Source organism: Dasypus novemcinctus, chromosome 9 (genome assembly GCF_030445035.2).
Source record: "Dasypus novemcinctus isolate mDasNov1 chromosome 9, mDasNov1.1.hap2, whole genome shotgun sequence".
NCBI lineage: Eukaryota > Metazoa > Chordata > Mammalia > Cingulata > Dasypodidae > Dasypus > Dasypus novemcinctus.
Genome location: NC_080681.1, coordinates 97648822 through 97665319, shown reverse-complemented (window position 1 = coordinate 97665319; position 16498 = coordinate 97648822). Strand labels below are relative to the sequence as shown.

The window sequence follows — 16498 nt, the reverse complement described above, 5'->3', positions numbered from 1 at the left end:
AGTCACAGGCTGCCCTTTTCTCTAGAGAATTGGAGAGAACAGCCTTGCCCAGGAGGTGACGCCACCCCACTGCTCCAGGGGTGGCTTGAAGCTAATGACTGATTAATACTGGGGTTCAAAAGGGTGGCCCCCCTGCCTCAAGGTGGGGACCACTCTGTGTGCTCCAGAGGCCCCTACCTATCCCCCACCATGCCTTGTCTTGGCCCAGCCCTGCCCCTTCCCTAGCCCTCTTTGCTCACTTCCCTCCAGGGTACTTCTGTAGAGCACTCTTCCCTGGTTGAACCCCTTGGACCCAAATCTTTGCCTCGGGCTCTGCATCTTGGGGACTTGACCTGAGAGAGGGGAGACAGTACTCTGGGGAGGGGCTGTCAAGGCCATTTGCCCTGTAGTACTCCTGGTGGAGGGGAAGGAGACACTGAACCTCATCAACCACTGAATGAGCCCTTCTACCCTCGCCTTTCCTGGTCCTCTGGCCCCTTCCCTCCCCTGGAGCAGAGCTTCCACTCCAGAGTCTGGTGGGCTGGGTTCTAACGCAAGCTCTGCCTCCTGGAAGAAAGGCTGCTTTGGGTCTTGCTTCTGGAGCGAGCGCCCCACCCCACTTGGAGGCAGCTCCCCCTTTTCAACTGGCTCCCTCTTCATTCTCTCCCTTCCCATACTTTCCTCATGATCGTTATTTAAAGAGGCTAATGAGTAGGTTGGCACCGTTGATTAATGCATAATCTTAATCATGATTGCATAGTGTAATTGGCATTAATTTGAAGAGCCAGTTCATTATGAAAATAATTGTCACTGCTTTCGGCTTTAATAAAATGGAGCAGACACCAGGGTTGCCGAGGAAATTGGGTGGTGATGATGGCAGTGAGTGTGTGTGTGTGTGTGATGGGTAGTGAGTGTGTGTGAGCATGGACGGAGCAGGGGTGCAGCTGGAACACTGTCTTCAAACAAAATCTTTTGTGGAAGCCTGACGGGTAAAACAAATAACAAGAGTAATAATAGCAGCAACTGATTATGGGTCACGACGGTGCTGAGTGCTTTCCCTCCATTTCACTCAACACTCACAACAACCTCTACCGCACCATTAGTTAGAAACGATCATTGTTCCATTTTGTACAAGAGAAAACCGAGGTCCAGGGAGGTTAAGGATGTAACCACTAACCACTTAGGGGCAAATTCTCCTCTGCAAGTAAAGCCAGTGGTGTGCTGGACCTGGCTTATACCGGCTTGCAAGAGACAACTGTTGAATTTTCAGGAATTTTGAAAGCCAGTTATTAGGCTTTGGCAGCTTGAAATCAACTGTAGTGAAGTATTTACACTGCAGGAATCAGCAAACGCTACAAATCAAAGTGTTTTGTTTTTGCTTTTTTTTCTTTCATTTTTTTATTGTACTTTTTTGAAGGTACAAAGATCACAAAAATGTTACATTAAAAAATATAAGAGGTTCCCACATACCCCATACCCCACTCCACTCCTCCCACATGAACAACCTCCTTCATCTTTGCAGCACATCCATTGCATTTGGTGAATAAATCTTGGAGCACTGCTGCACAGCATGCATTATAGTTCACATAGTAGTCTACACTCGCCCCCAGTCCATTCAGTGGATTATGGCAGGATATATAATGTCCAGCATCTGTCCCTGCAATATCACTTAGGACAACTCCAAGTCCTGAAAATGCCCCCACATCACATCTCTTCTTCCTTCTCCCTGCCCTCAGCAAATACTGCGGCCACTTTCTCCACATCAACGCTACAATTTCTTCCATTACTAGTCACAATACTTCTATAGGAGAATACCAGTAAGTCCACTCTAATCCATATTGCAGGTGTATCAACTGGCTTAACAGCACCCCACTGCCAGGCCTGTCCCCACCCTCTGGGCTGCAATACTTCATGCCACAGCCCCCGAGTAAGCTCTGCAGCTCCCGAGGGCTCCACAAAACACAGAATGAAAACCACTCCTCAAATCAAACCCCTCATCTACAGAGGGTGAAACTGATAGCCAGACATGGGGGAGCAAAGGTACGTAGCAGCTGGAGCACACTTCCTTGCTGCTCCTTGCACAATCATGTATCTATGTTGCTAGATACATTCAGAAGATCCTAAGCAAAAATACCCATTTTTTTCCATATAATAACTTTATTTATAGAGGTGTTTTAGATCGCATAAAAGTTACTTTGGATGTATAGGAGATTCCCATATATTCCACCTTCTTCCCTCTCCCACTTTTACCCCCAATATACCTAAAATATGTTGCCCCTATTCTTCCCTCCTCTCCCAGAACCTCTGGTAACTGCTACCTTTTTATCAAAGTTACACGTTCTTCTGCTACAACAACAATAATATGTCCACTTCGGTCCTGCTTGCATTCCTCCCTTATGTTTATACATTCCTCAGTCTTGAGGATTTGGGAACGGTGATGCCTGCTCTGGTTCAGATTAAGAGGGGGCATCGATCTTAGGGGCAGATGGAAGGAACTGTTTTGCTTGCAGTGGTAGATCCTTTGTTTTTCGGGATAGGGGATGTCCATCATTGTTTTGTTGGTTGTCCCGGAATGCCACATTTTTCAGATCACTTGTCATAACTCTGGAAGTGTGCCCGATGGTGGAAACCCCTGCCTCCCGGGTGAGGGTGCTGTGGTGGTCTGTGCCAACTGCACGTGACCTCAAGGATCGGGGGATGAAAATAAAATCGGGGGGAGGATGTCAAGCTCCTGCTGCCCTGCCACACCTCCTCAAGGGCAAGGGTGACTTCCTCTGGCAGGTGGCCCTAGAGATCCCCAGGCACAGGCTTTCCAGGGGGCTGACGGGGGCAGAAGGCTGACTCCCTCAAGACACCGACCTGGCCCTCGCGCTGTCCCCCAGGGACGGCCTGAGCCTGCTGAGAATTTCCTTCCTCTTGAACAACTTTGTTCTGGTGAATTCGGTCCTGGCCTGGCCGGTGCAGCCCTGAGAGCAGGGAGCGCGGGAGACTCAGGCAGGGCCTGCGCCTGCTGCCGTCTGCCTGGCAGCGAGTCCCCCGAGACCCTCATGTTCCCCGAGACCCTCGTGTTCCCAGCATTGGGCCCAGGCACCCGTCTGTCCGCCGGGGCCTGAGTCTGTTCTTTCTCTTCTAGTCTGCTTTGTTCTTTTTCTGAAGTTTCCAAGGAGTCACGGAGATAAATTGAGATGCTGATGGGTGAGATTGCTGCTCACAGCCCCTCCCCGGCCCACCTCCTGTCTGCTCTGATCAGGTTTGTCTCTTCTCCCCGCCAGGGCCCCTGCGGCTCTGTGCAGCCCGTGGGTTGGAGGAGCCAGGGCTCTGCTTTCTACCACCGCTCAGCCAGCCCTTTGGGGACCCTGGTAGAACCCCTGAACTTGCTTCTGTGCCCCTGTCTCAGCAGGAAGAGGAAGAAGGGGTTGGGGTGGGGGATGGCAAGCTGGCTGGCTTTTCCTGCTGGGCACACTCCATGTTGTAGAGGACAAGCAGTGCCCAGCAGGAAAGGCCCAGGTTCTGGGCAAGGAGTATGTGTGTCTTCCCTCTCATTCGTTCATTCATTCATTCATTCATTCACTCATTCTACAAGCAGTTACTGATGGCAACTGTGAACAAGGCCCTGTGCTGGGCATTGGATGAGTCAGAGATGAGACACAATCCCAGCCCTTCAGGAACTCACCCCCAGGAATGAGAGATGAGAGCAGGGACACAAAACTAGTATAACGGGGAAACTCTCTGTGTGAGAAGAACGGCCCCGATGGCTGGGGAGTGAGCATGATGGATGGCTTCATGGAGGAGGCGGCATCTGACCTGCTCAGGGCTGAGGCCTCAAAAGGAAAACGGCAGCCGGCGGGAGAGAGACTGGCCTTGGGTAGATTATCGGGGCTGTGCTAAGGAGGGCCAGAGGGGATGGGGACGATGGGACAGGGGCATCTAGAGAAGGAAGGAATCCGAGGAGGGGCTGTGCTCTCTGGGGCGCCCGAGGAGGGGCTCCTGGCTGAGCTCCGGCGCCTGGTGGCAGTTGTTTTAATTGATCTGCTGATACGTGGAGCTTTGTCTGTACAACTCAGGGACATGAAGCAAGTATGGCAGAATCGACCATGGGGGAGGCTGCCCAGAGACCCTGATGAGGGATGGGCTGTCATCAGATGGGAGGAGAAGGAGCAGGGGGGCCGCGGAGGGGGCCGTGGAGGGGAGGGCCCGGGCGGGCAGACGGCGTCCTTGCCGGAGGGGTGGAAGGAGTGGAGACCTGGACTCAGCACAGGGGCCGTCCGGAGCAGCCCACCCTCACCGCGCCTGCCCCCGGCAGAGAGGCCAAGCCCCTCACCTGAGCACCAGGGTGAGGAGTTACCCCCAAATTCACACTCACCTGGAACCTTGGAATGTGACCCTCTTTAGAAACAGGTCCTTATTTATAAATAAGAAATTATTTCTGTATCTTATAGCTGATGTAGCAAGCTTAGATGTGGTCAGCTGGGATCAGGGTGGCCCCAAGTCCAATGATTAGTGTTCTTCCAAGAGGCGGGACACAGAGCTCGCAGGGAGGAAGGCAGCGCGCAGGCAGAGGCCGACTGGAGCCACGGGCCCGGGAAGCACCAAAGGCCAGGAGGAGGCCAGGAAGGACCCTCCCCTAGAGGCCTGGGGGGAGCAGGGTGCTGCTGACACCTGGGCCGCAGACTGTGGCCTCCACACCTGCACGCCCTTCCATCTGGTGCTTTAGGCCGCCCAGTGCGTGGTGCTTTGTTACCAGCCCTGGCAAACTAACAGAGCCTGGCACTCAAAGCCCTTCCCAGCCCAGCCCGACCTCTCTCCAGCCTCAGTTCCCCTCCACAGGCCATCCTCCATCCACATTGCATTTCTCATTATGCTCTTTGTGCCTCCATCCCTTCACTCATGCTGTTCCTGTCTGGTGTGCCTTTCCTTTTCCATGTGAAAACTCCTATTCATCCTTTGAAACCTCTTCTGTGCCTCCTGTAGCAAATGTGGTCCTTATTCCACCCCACAGGCCCCCTGCAGATGTCTCCTCCACTCTCCCTCAGCTTTCTGTCGTCTCTCTGCCTGAAGACACTCTTTGGCTGAAGGAACAGGCTTGACCGGCACCCAGGACAGGCCACAAAGACCAGCTCAGGGGCTGCTTCAAACAAGGAGGGATGGGAGCTGGGGAGGAATGCCCCAGTGTCCTGGCCCTTGAGATTCCCAGGCACAGTCTGCGCAGACTGAGCCCCAGTTGCTGACAGTGTAACCCCCCCCCATTGCCATACTCTGCTGTCTTTCCTCCCGTCCCTCCTTTGCCCCCCTGATCCCTCACTGTGCTTCTGGGGTCCCCTCCCAAACATACATCTGGCACCCCAACCTTTGTGGACCTGTTCGTGGGGGTCTTCCACTAAGGCGTCTCCCCTGTGCTCGGAGCGCTTCCTCCTCTGCCCTCTGATCCAGCGCAAGATGCATCCTCCGTGGCAAAGTGCAGGGGATGCAGGGGTGGGATCGTGCGCCCACTCCCTCCCCTGTTAGGCTGAGGTCTTCTGGGGGGGGACGCACACCTTAGCCATCCTGGCGTTTCTTTCCCTCCCCCAGTGCTTAATATGCTATCTAATGCAGTGAGAATATTAAATAAAGGCATGTGTGCATGTGTGTGCACACACGCACGTGTTTTAAGAAGCTAATTCCAGTTTGGAACTTTGCCACTTAAGTAACAATGCAGAAACCCGACAAATATCCTTCAGACCCCCTTCAAGGAATATGCCCAGTCAAGGGTTCCCCCAGCAGCTGCTGAGTTTTCATAGGCCTCCGCTGCACTAATCAGCCATTACCAGATGAGGAAACTGAGGCTGAGGCACCCTCAAGCAGCCCTGCGGACCTGCTGATGTGGCTGGGCAGCTGCAGAGAGGGGGCCTGGCTCTTCTCTCCTGGGGGCATAGCCCAGCCCCAGCCCTAACCGGAGCTCAGCTCCAAGCCCTGGGGTATCTGCTGGACACTGGTGCCAGCAGCAGGAGGAGGGCCCTGTCTGCATCAGCCCCTCAGTCCCAGCCCGTACGCCCACGGGCCGGCCCTGGAAAGGCCAGGCAGCCTGATCTGAGGACGCTCCGGAAATGGGAATGGGCATTAGGGAGTGCAGAACCTGGGAAAATCAGTGGAGGAGAACCGAGCCTGTTCTGCATTATCACTCCCATCCTCGTCTGTTTTAAATATCAATTGCTATGCAGGTTAAATACTTATTCAGATGCCTTTTAGCTTAAAAGCAAGCTAATTGATCTCTGGAGATCCTGAATGAACAGTGAAGAAACTGCACTAATTATAGAATCAACTTCTACTTCCCTATTTTGTTTTGTTTCTTTTCTGACAATACTGCTGGAGTGTCAGGAAGGGAACTGGCAGAGCAAAAGCACATGTTGCTTTTATTAGACGCCAACACCAAAAGTTTCCCCACAACTCCCAGACGTGCCCCGCGACTGTCCCGACTGTCCCGGGTGGAGCTCACAGGGGGACATCCCGCACTCGCACTCCCGGGTAAACCTCTCGAGGGCTGGGGCTCCTGGAGGCAGGGCTTTTAAAGTGCCTTTCCCCATTGGCTAAAATCCACTGTCATTGTCTGCTCTCAGCCCTCCTACCCAGCAGGGCCTACACACACACAGAAGCCAACACACCTGCCACCAAAGCTGCTCCAGGTCTACTTTCTGCTCACATTCTCTGATTTTTGGGGGCCTCAGCCCCTGACTTGCCTCCTCGGTTAACCCTTGGCACTGGTCACCTGCTACTAGATGGTCCAGCCCAGCTCTGGCCGTGGAGTCCCTCTGGTCCCTGCCTCCAGCAGCCTGCTCTCCAGGGAGGCCCCCCTGCAGCTGCTCTGCCTCGGGTTCTCCTTCGAGTCATAGCACGGAGCCGCATCCTCTGCTGACGCTGCTTGGGAAGACGCATCACTTTGCTTCCCCTTCTCCTCCCTGCCCAAGTTCTGACTCCATCTTCTCTCCCGCCTTGGGTAGAACAGAGGACAGCCCCCTCTGGCTTGGCTGCGGGGAAAGCTGTGTCACTGCTAGTTCAGTGATGCTGGGAAACCGCAGTCAGCGCGCAGGGAGGCGGAAGTCTCCCCATACGTTTGGGAAACAGGAAGTTAAACAAGGTTGAGCAGGGTTTTTGGTTTTTTTTTTTTTCCTGCTGGACTTCTGTGGACATTTAGTCTTTTCACACGCACAGTGAGCCTCCTGGAGGTGGGGAGGGTAAGCACCACTTCCCAAACTTACTTGACAGCCGCGGAAACCTTTCTTGGCAGAGCGTCTCACTGGAAACGCACTTCGGGAGTCGCTGTATTACAGCAATTTGGGCTAAAGATTTTTTTCTCTCCTTCTGAGGTGCGAGCTATTCGAAGGCCAGCTCTGCGCATTCCAGATGCACGAGAAAGGATGAAGGAAGAGTGGTTGGCAAAAGCTTTCACTCTACAGAACGCCAGGAGCCCAGCGTGACAGATTCTACTTTTTTTATTTTATTTTTTGGTTTTTTTTTTTTTTTTTGACAGATTTTTTTACTGGATTGATTCCAGGGCATCAGTGACTGGCTGTTTTAACAGAGCCTTAGAGCTGTGATTACTTCGCTAGGCTCTCATTAGCGTGCGTGTGTCTCTGTGTGTGTGTATGCACCTGGGCAGGTGTGGGCACACATCTCACCAGGGGCAGCGACGCAGCGGGGAGGGAAGCGTGGAGAGTCAACTCATCAGCCCCGCTGCTTTGTGCCTCTCTCCCCAATGCACTTGGTTGAAATAAGAGACTCTGACTTAATTATGATCATTAGCAAATGAGGCTGCTTGCATCCTCGAGAGCTTGCAGCTCAGACAAAGGAATCGAGCGACCTTGTCCTGCACCACAGGGCTAGTATCACCGTTCATATACTCAGCCCTTCCTTCCTTCCTTCAGCAAACACATGGGGGGCGCCCACCGTGAGCCAGCCCTGGGCTTACGGCAGAGAAACAGCGGGGAAGGCTCCTACCTGCGGGACAGCTTGTTTACTTCCCCGAAGCTCTTAATGCAGATTGAAATGATCTTAAATATCTATTTGCCATCCAGTTGGTTGCCTTCCTCTGACCCGCCATTAGGATATAAGCGCTTCGAACCCAGGGATCTTCTCTCTCGTGCACCATGTTTTTTTCCAGAGCCTGGCACAATGTAGGCACTCAATAAATAGTTCTCAAGCATGAACGAACATGTAGGAAACATACAAGGGTAAGCGAGCATGAAATGGCTAAACAGCAAGACTCCAGGGAGGTGACAAGGGGGCAGCAGCGTTTAAGCGGTGGAAGGGGACACCACAAGAAGCATGATGCAGGACTTGTAAGCGCGAGAGACTCCTTACAGGAGCACCCAGATCGGAAAGCAGATCTCTTCTTACCAAAAGCTAGAGAGACTCATAAATCCCTCTGTTCACAGCCACTCAGAAAGCCCAAGGCAGTTGCTCACAGGCAGGACAGCAAGTACATCTGCAGAACTGGAGCAGAGTGGCAACCCCAAATGTGCATGAACCGTCAGCAGCAATGGAGAAAAGTAGCATGCATTTAAAAAATACATTTAAAGACACTGTCCCCTGAACTCGGAAATTTGAACAAATGCAAAGACAGAATTTTCGGCAGATCCATGGATTAGCAAGGGACCAAGAACAGTTCAGGAGTCCTAAGAACAGTGATAAGACGTGCTAACACCCACTGGGCCTAGGTTCCCAGCCCTTTCCACACGTGATCTCATCTAGCCTTCCCAACGACACTGGGAGGGAGGAAACGGAAGCTCAGGTAAGTTAGGGACTCCTCTGAGATCGCGCAGCTTCTGCAGAGCCAGGGTCACTCTCGGGTTTGACTCAGGAGCCTATGATTACAAAACCACCTTAGCAATGAGGTGGAGTGTCTAGGCCAGAAGCAGAAGGGCCCCGCTTTCCAAATCCTCAGCTAGGACAGGAGCTCACCTGGCATTGAACACCCGAGCCACAGAGTCCTTAAATCTGTAGGCTCCATTCAGAAATGTGTGTGGCTAGATTCACGCTTTACCATTGAGTAAATGATGTGTGGTTCTCGGCGCATGGTATGGGTTCAGTCACTGCCAGTGAATTATTGTCCTTACAAGGCTCTAATTAACAACAACAACAAAACACTTCAGTTAATTCCAAGTAGAGGGAATTGGACCACAGGAGGAAAACAGGTGAAATCTGGGTTTCCCAAAGGACAGCTCAAGCAGATACCCCCTTCCACAGCAGAGCCGTTCTTGTGTGGGTGGGCATCTGCCGTGCTTGCCCAAGGGAGGGGGAACCTGCACCCACTCCCAGGTGGCTGTCGCCTTTGACGAGAAGCTGGCAACCCCCAGCTTCTTGTGAGCAGCCCTTGACTCCATCCACAATACTCCCAACTCAACATTTCCAAAATCAAGTACAGCATTTCCCCCCAAACTCAGTTTTCTTTGGGCTCCCTATCCCAGGCAAGGGCACCAGTGCCTCTCAGAGGACCAGGCTGGAGACTGGGGTCATCTCCACACCCTCCGTCTCGCTCATCGCCCCTTGCCCCGCCGAAGGGCTCCAGGCCCATTCTTGCCCATCCCACCATTCCCTCCAGCTCCTGACCTGTGCCTCTTCATGCTCCCCCCACCTCCAGCTTCCCTCTTCCCAGTCCACCCTCCCCACATCTGTCCCTGTGAAGCCCAAAGCACAAACTCAATGTGTCACTGCTAAGCTAACACCCTCCCTGGCTCCCAACTGCCGTCAGGGTTAGGGCCACATTTTCTTTGACATTCAACATCCTTATAAACCTGGCCCTCATCTACCTTTCTGGTCTATCTCCCACTAAACCTCCATGCAATGTGTGGTTTAGCCACATCTGGCAGTTTCTCAATCATGCCATGAACTGCAACATCTCTAGGCTTTTGCTCATGGCAGGTTTATCATTAATGGTGACAAAGTATTTGACCCCTATCACGTACCAGGCACTGTGGCAAATGCTTTACATGTGTTATCTTGTTTAATCTTCAAAATACCCCACAATATTAGATTATCACTATATTATGGATAAGGAAATTGAGGTTCAGACAGTAGTACCTTCCTTGTGGTTCTTACCTGAACCCAGGTATGTCTCTAGGTATATCCTCCCCCAGGCACTGTACTGACTGGTTCAATCTTTGGTTCCCAGTGCTAGCTCCATGTGTGTGTGTCATCCAGTTCCAAGCCCAGTGCCTGAAACTGAGCCAGTGGGAATAGAACCCACGTCTTTGGTCCTGTGTGGCTGAACCCTCCAGCAGCCTTTCTCTAATTCATTCACTCATTCAACAGTATCACTAAACACTTATGATATGCCAAGGAATGTTCCAGGCCCTGGGGATACAATATTGAACTAAGCAAACTGCCTTTAAGACGCCAACTTTCCTATAACAAAAGCTATGAAAGAATGAACAGGGTGAGATGACAGCAAGAGCCTGGAGGGGTCTGGATTTTATGGCTCTCCCGAGGGAAGTTCAACGCAACAAATATTCACTGGTACCTTCTCAGAGCATGGGAGCAGATCAACACATCAGAATCAGTCAGTTGTTGTCTTGGCTTGCTCACAGGCTGATGGAGAAAGAGTCAAATAAAGAAATAATTACATAAGGGTGATGATTGTTCTGGTGATAAATGCAAAGTGCTTGGGAGAATAAACTATCAGGAAGAGTCCCAGAAGGCTTCTCAGAGGAGGTGACATTTAAGCTGGGCCTTGAGGAGTGAGTAGAAGTTGATTGGGAAGAGGAAGAGTGAAAGTGTCTAACCAGCAGAGGGACAGCAGGAGATGAGCATGTAAGATCAGGTGGGAACCCGGTGTGGTCCCAGGCAGAACCCCTGCCTGCAGGCTCTCTCCTCCCAGGCAGCAGTTTTCCTCACTTTCTGGCTCAAAACAGACATGTCTGACTGGCGATACCGCTGCTCCTTTTTCCAGCGCTGCTGGGCCCGGCTGACAGCTGACACATAGTAATTGCATCTCCACAGCCTCTGCCGGCAGGCGCTGGGGCTGCAAGGAAGCCCGGCAGTGGACAAAGGCAGAGTCTGGTAGAAGAGTGTGTGACCGGGCCCCGCCTGCTACGGGTGAGCACCCTCAGCTCCAGGAGAGAGGCACATGGTGCAGAAGGAAAGGAAAGGAAGGCCCCTCCTGGCCAGATAACCGCCTCCCGCTTGGCGGGAGGCAGAAGGACGCAGGCTGCGGCTGCTGCGTGGCTCCTGGGCCCCCGCCAGCTCAGCCCAGCCGCAGGCCGAGGACCTCCGCTGCTGAGGACGGGGTGGTGATGAGCAGCTCGGGCATGCTGGCCCTTGAGGCTGGACCGTCCCTGTCACGGGCCGCACCTCCAGGAGGCGCTTGGCTCCCAGGTGTAATGCCTCCATTTCCCTCCCGGGAGGGACAGACTGCTTTGGGTGCAGTTCAAGTGCCAGCTCTGCCGCGAACCAGCTGTTCCCCACTCTGCCGGCCAGTTTTCATATCTGTGAAACGGAAATTTTGCCTCATAGGGCTGCTGGGCAGGCTTGGATGCGCCGCTGCCTTGCTGGCCCCGGACCCTCCCCTCCCTGTTGCTCTCTGCCTGGGGCTCAGAAGAACCCCTGAATTCTGAATTCACAGCCCTGGGCCCAGCCCCACTCGTTGCCCATGCCTGACCCCCTGAACATAATGTCTGCTGTTGGGAGATTCTCGGTCTCGAGTCACCTGGGTCTGTCTGTGCAGCACATGCCCTGCCCCTTTGCACCAAGTGGGTCTCACTTTGATCTTGGCCTCTGATGCCCACCTGAGGTCACCCATGCTGAGTCCTGGCCTCACCCGCCCTCATGCCAGGTCTGGAACAGAGGCCCACTCTTTCCTGAAGAGGCTGTGCCTGGGCCAGCCCCGAGGCCTCTGTGCCCCGCTAAGCCGGAGCCGCGGCTGCCCCAGCACCGTTCCCCACACCACGCCTGGGTTTTGCTCCAGCCAAGGCCCTCATGCTGCTTGCCTGGGAATGCTTGGGGAGTGAGCTGATGGACAAAAAAAAAAAGGCGGCTCCATTTCTCTCTGGGACCAATTTGTGAGTTTTCGGCAGCAGCTCTCGCTCTGTCTCTGCCTCATCCCTGCCTGCCTGCTGCTAGGGTGGTTCAGATTGTGAAGGAGGCAGGAGAGTGGGAATCCCCTCCTGCCAGCCAGCCAGCAGGGAAAGCAAATGTCCACCCAGAGGCAGGAACGGGGCGGGCAGGTGCCGCCTCAGGGGAGGGGGTGGGGAGGGCTGGAGAGAGGGTGAGTCCTGCAGGGGGACCCGGATGCAGACCTGCCCCGCTTCGCTCACGGAAAAGAGACCAAAGCACCTCATGGGAAGGAGCACAGGCTGGAGTTCCACGGAGCAGGGTTTGATGACAGCTCTGCCCCTGCTGGCTGATAACAGGAGCTGATAACAGGGGTTCAAACCCCAGCTCCTCTCCCACTTAAAAGTTAGATGCTGCCAACAAGCTTGTAAAGCTCTGTGTGCCTCACTGTCCTGGACGATGACCTTGAGAGTACACGATCATAGTCAAAGGCTACGTAAGTATTGGTATTGTCTGTGTGACCTAGTACCTTTGCCTAACCTCTCTGAACAATATCTGAATTTATAGGGCTTTGTGAGGACTGAGCAAGATGCTGCCCAGAAGCCTTCAGCAGAAACCCTGGACAGAGAGCTCTCCATAAACAGCAGCCAGTGGATGCTTTTATTGCCATATTTCATCGATTCTAAATCACACTTTTTTTTTTCACATCTCTGCATCCCTGAAAATTGAGGTGGGTCTTGCAATAGATGATAAGAAAGCACTGTGACATGGTTTAATTGGCAGCCTTTTTTCTTTCTTAGTGAAGTACAGAAATGTATGTATCTTATGGTCTGTGGTGTCTTAGGTTTTAGGAAATCAAAGCAGACCAAGGTAGGAGGGAGAGCTCCCACCGAGGACGTGGCCTGGCTACATCCTCTTAGAGGTAGCTGAGCCCCCGGCAGAGGCCTGGCCCCTCCCAGGACAGCAGGACAATTCCCTCCAGTCCCCTGGGTCCCTGCTCCCGCTTACCCTCTCCTGACCTGACATCTGCCCTCTCATTCTTTCCCGGGAGGGGCGTTACGAGCCCGCAGATAGGGAGGCATTCGCTTTACCTTTCTGTGGCTTGCCAGGCACTGGGGAGAGTGGGGCGCTCGTGGCCACAGCACAGGCCAAGGGTGAGAGCTGGACGGTCAGGCAGGAAGCAGGCACTGGGAACCCAGACCTCATCCTGGGTTCACTCCAGGAGCCCCGAGGACAGTGGGACAGTGAGAAGACCTGAGAGGGCCCAGAGGTGCAGGCTCAGAAGTGGGACAGTGTGCCAGAGCTCGGGCTGAGAAGCCCCCAGAAGGTCAAGGCTCAGGAGAGGACAGATGGTAGTAGGTTCTGCCCTAAGCCTGGCAAACCATCCCCATCCTCAGCCAAGCAGCATCCTCGGCCCGTGAAAGTGCTGCTGCTGCCTCCACTGCCTCAACCCTCTCCCTCGGGACCACGCCCCACGCCAGCTCCCTGAAATTCCTATGACCTGGTAACTAAATGGTTAATACCTGGCACCATAGGGGCTGCTGCCTCTGGTGGGGGGAGGGGGTAGTTCTAATGCATGTGGCATCTCACCCCCGCCTTCCACTTCGAGCTGCACCGAGCTAGGCCCTGATCATATGGGCTTATTTAGCCTCAAGGGTGGAAGCCCTCCCACGGCAAGCACCCACTCCACGCCAGCCCAGTCCTTCACCAGTTTCTCACTGAATCCTCCCAAAGAGGCTCTGGGAGGGGCAGCTGCTTGCCCAGGTTGCGCCAAACCGTACTCAGAGGCATCTGCTGTAGCTCCCACCCCAAGCCTCAAGCAGGCATCCAACCTTTCCCACAACCAAAGCGGTGATCGAAGGCAGGGTGATGGCGTTTGTCTGAAGCCCCCGGGAAAGCAAGGCGGCGCTGCCGAGCTGCAGCCCGGGAGGCCCCTGGGGCCGGGCCAGGAACGGCCCTCATCCTAGGTCTGCAAAGCCATTAAATATGCAGGATCTCATCTTGTTCCTGGGCAGCTGAGGGCTCCTCGTCACAGGAGGTGACATTGTTCTCCAACAGGTAAGTTGTTCAACAGATGGGCAGTCGAGTGGCAAAGAAATACATTATTAATGTTTCTGGTTAAATTAACTGATTAAAACCACCCCAGGTAAAAATGTACGTATCAGCGCTTTGCCTGCAGCAAACGAGGAATTAATGGAATATGGCTGTGTCTTTATAATGAAACACAGACAGGGGCTGTCTGGAAAGGTGCACGCTCTTCAGCTGCAGCGGCAGGGGGTGGGGTGGGGGCAGGAGGCTGGATCCATCTGTTAAAGGGAACTCGACGACTGGCACAGGGGGCAGGGCACAGAGACCTGTGGGGCCTTCCTCAGGCCTGCCTGGAGACCAGACAATTCTGGAATCCTTGACCCCTGGTGCACGGGAGTTGCAGAGGAGGCTCAAGGCAAGAGCAGGCCACTGAGGGGGAGGTGGGTAGGGAACGCTCCATGGGAAGCAGGATCATGGGGTGCTGGCCCTGGCTCTGCTACCGCAAGCTTTAGACAAGTCAATGCCCCAGCAGGGCCTCAGTTTCCTTATCCGTAAATTGTGGAGGAGAATTTGAGTCTTCACCAGTATCTCCCAACTCTGGCTTCTCACACATTTAGGCTTCTAGGATAAATCCCAGGGCTTACCCTGACCTTACCCTCAGCAGATAACCTAGTGATGAGATAAGCCTGATCCAGGAAGTGCCCGGACACCCCCTGCCCTTGCCTGGCTTTTGGGAAGTCCTTGCTCTGACGCAGCCACAAATGTGTACACGCATGTACACATATACACTGGCTGACCCATGCAAGTGTACATATCTGCATTCAGGGACCCACAGATACAAGCAAGCCTGCAAAGAGACGTATACATCCTCAGAGCACCCCTCCCTCGAGTACAGACACGTTCACGCCCAGCTGAATGCAAACGTGAAGCCCCGTCATGCTTGCGAGGGCAGGGGAGGATGGGGGTGCATGCAGGCTGGGTACATGTCAGACATGGTGGTGGGGGAGAGGGGCAGGGAGGGCGCACCTGGGGTGGAGGATCAAGGTCCTTTTTCTCATCAACCAACTAGGTTTCCTGCCAAGGTTTCAGGAGCTCCCAGAGGCTGTGACCCAATTCAGACAAGAGTGAGGTTTTGCATAAATTATCTAGGTAATCACATCCTTACCAGGGCTTCCCTTGATCCAGAGACCTGGAGCGGTTGAAGTCCCACAATCCCGTGCAGGCTGCACCTGGGCTATAAAGCAGGGGCTCATGCTGTCCCACGTCCTCCACTCCATCCCCAAGGCAAACCCTCTCTGGGAGCTCTCCAAGGTGCTGTTTTCCGAGGAAGGGGAGGGATTGGCTAAGAAAAGTGGTTTTCTCCTCCATGGAGCACCTGCCAGCTGGGGTGGGGGACGAGGGTTGAGCGCTGAGCCCCACTGTCCTACCACACACGCCCCCAGTCACAGGGTGCCGTGCTGGGGAGCAGGAGGGAAGCACCACCGGAGGCCTCCTAAAGACTCCTAGCCTGCGCCGAGGCCTGCCAGGGGGTCAGCGCTCGCATCACAGTATCATTAGCTGTTTACCCTGAGAAAGTTCACACTTCCAGAGGCTACGCTTGCTCGAGCTGTCAGAAACACCGCACGCAGCCCTGGCAGCTCTGCCAACTGAAGTCCCTGGAGCCCAGCAAAGCAAATATTTAGCAGGCGCCTGGCTCCCGCGCACACGTGCACACACCTACTAGCTCAGGGCACAGCATGCCAACACGCAGACACAAACATCCATGCAGCCTTGGTCCCCAGATGCACAGAGACCTAGAGACACACATGCCCACCGAGACACACACACATGCAGGCCCACACGCACACTGTCCACACTCTGGGGATCGTGCAACAACATAGTATGTAATGAACACTCACCATATGCCAGGCATTATATCCAAGTGGTTAATACACATGGTCTAATTTGATTCTCCTCCTAACCCCAACGGATAGGTATTATCACTATACCCATTTTATGGTGATAAAACTGAGACTCAGAGGGTTTGCCACATGCCCGAAGTCACACTGCTGGAAAGGAACGACTTAAATCCACAGGCAGACTCCAGATCTAAAGTCCTGCATTCACTCTACTGACACAGCTGTCTACCCAAAGGCACATGTACACTCAGCTACACATGTAGACGTGGGCGTGCAAGAACACAGAGGCAAACCTGGACTCTCACGCAGGTATGTTCACAGACTGTACACACACACACACTCACACACATACAGCACAGCCCACAGCAACCTGCTCCAAACACCTCCCTCCCAGCTGATGTAGCCTCTGCCCCGGCTTCCCCAGGGCTTCGACACACTGCCCCAGGGAACCAGCTCATGTCGTCTGAGCCTTCCCCCTGCAAATTGCCCAACTTCTGGCCAGGCTACCTGGCTGACATCAATAACAGCACTCACAGCCATCGAGAGATTGGCTTTGATTGGGAGCAAGTCCA

The 16498-nt window shown here is 53.8% G+C and overlaps 1 protein-coding gene across 4 annotated transcripts in view; it reads right to left on the bottom strand.

Annotated features, from left to right (window-relative positions):
• The window catches only part of GRIK3 (glutamate ionotropic receptor kainate type subunit 3), a 251307-nt gene that overhangs the window by 99450 nt on the left and 135359 nt on the right, over nucleotides 1-16498 (bottom strand). Inside the window, exon 2 of one of the 4 annotated variants that reach the window (XM_071217536.1) lies at nucleotides 10472-10539. The exons of the other annotated variants lie outside the window; for them this stretch is intronic. The gene's annotated coding sequence lies outside the window, so the exon portion shown is untranslated. The remainder of the gene's footprint in view (nucleotides 1-10471; nucleotides 10540-16498) is intronic. 4 annotated transcript variants of the gene reach the window in all.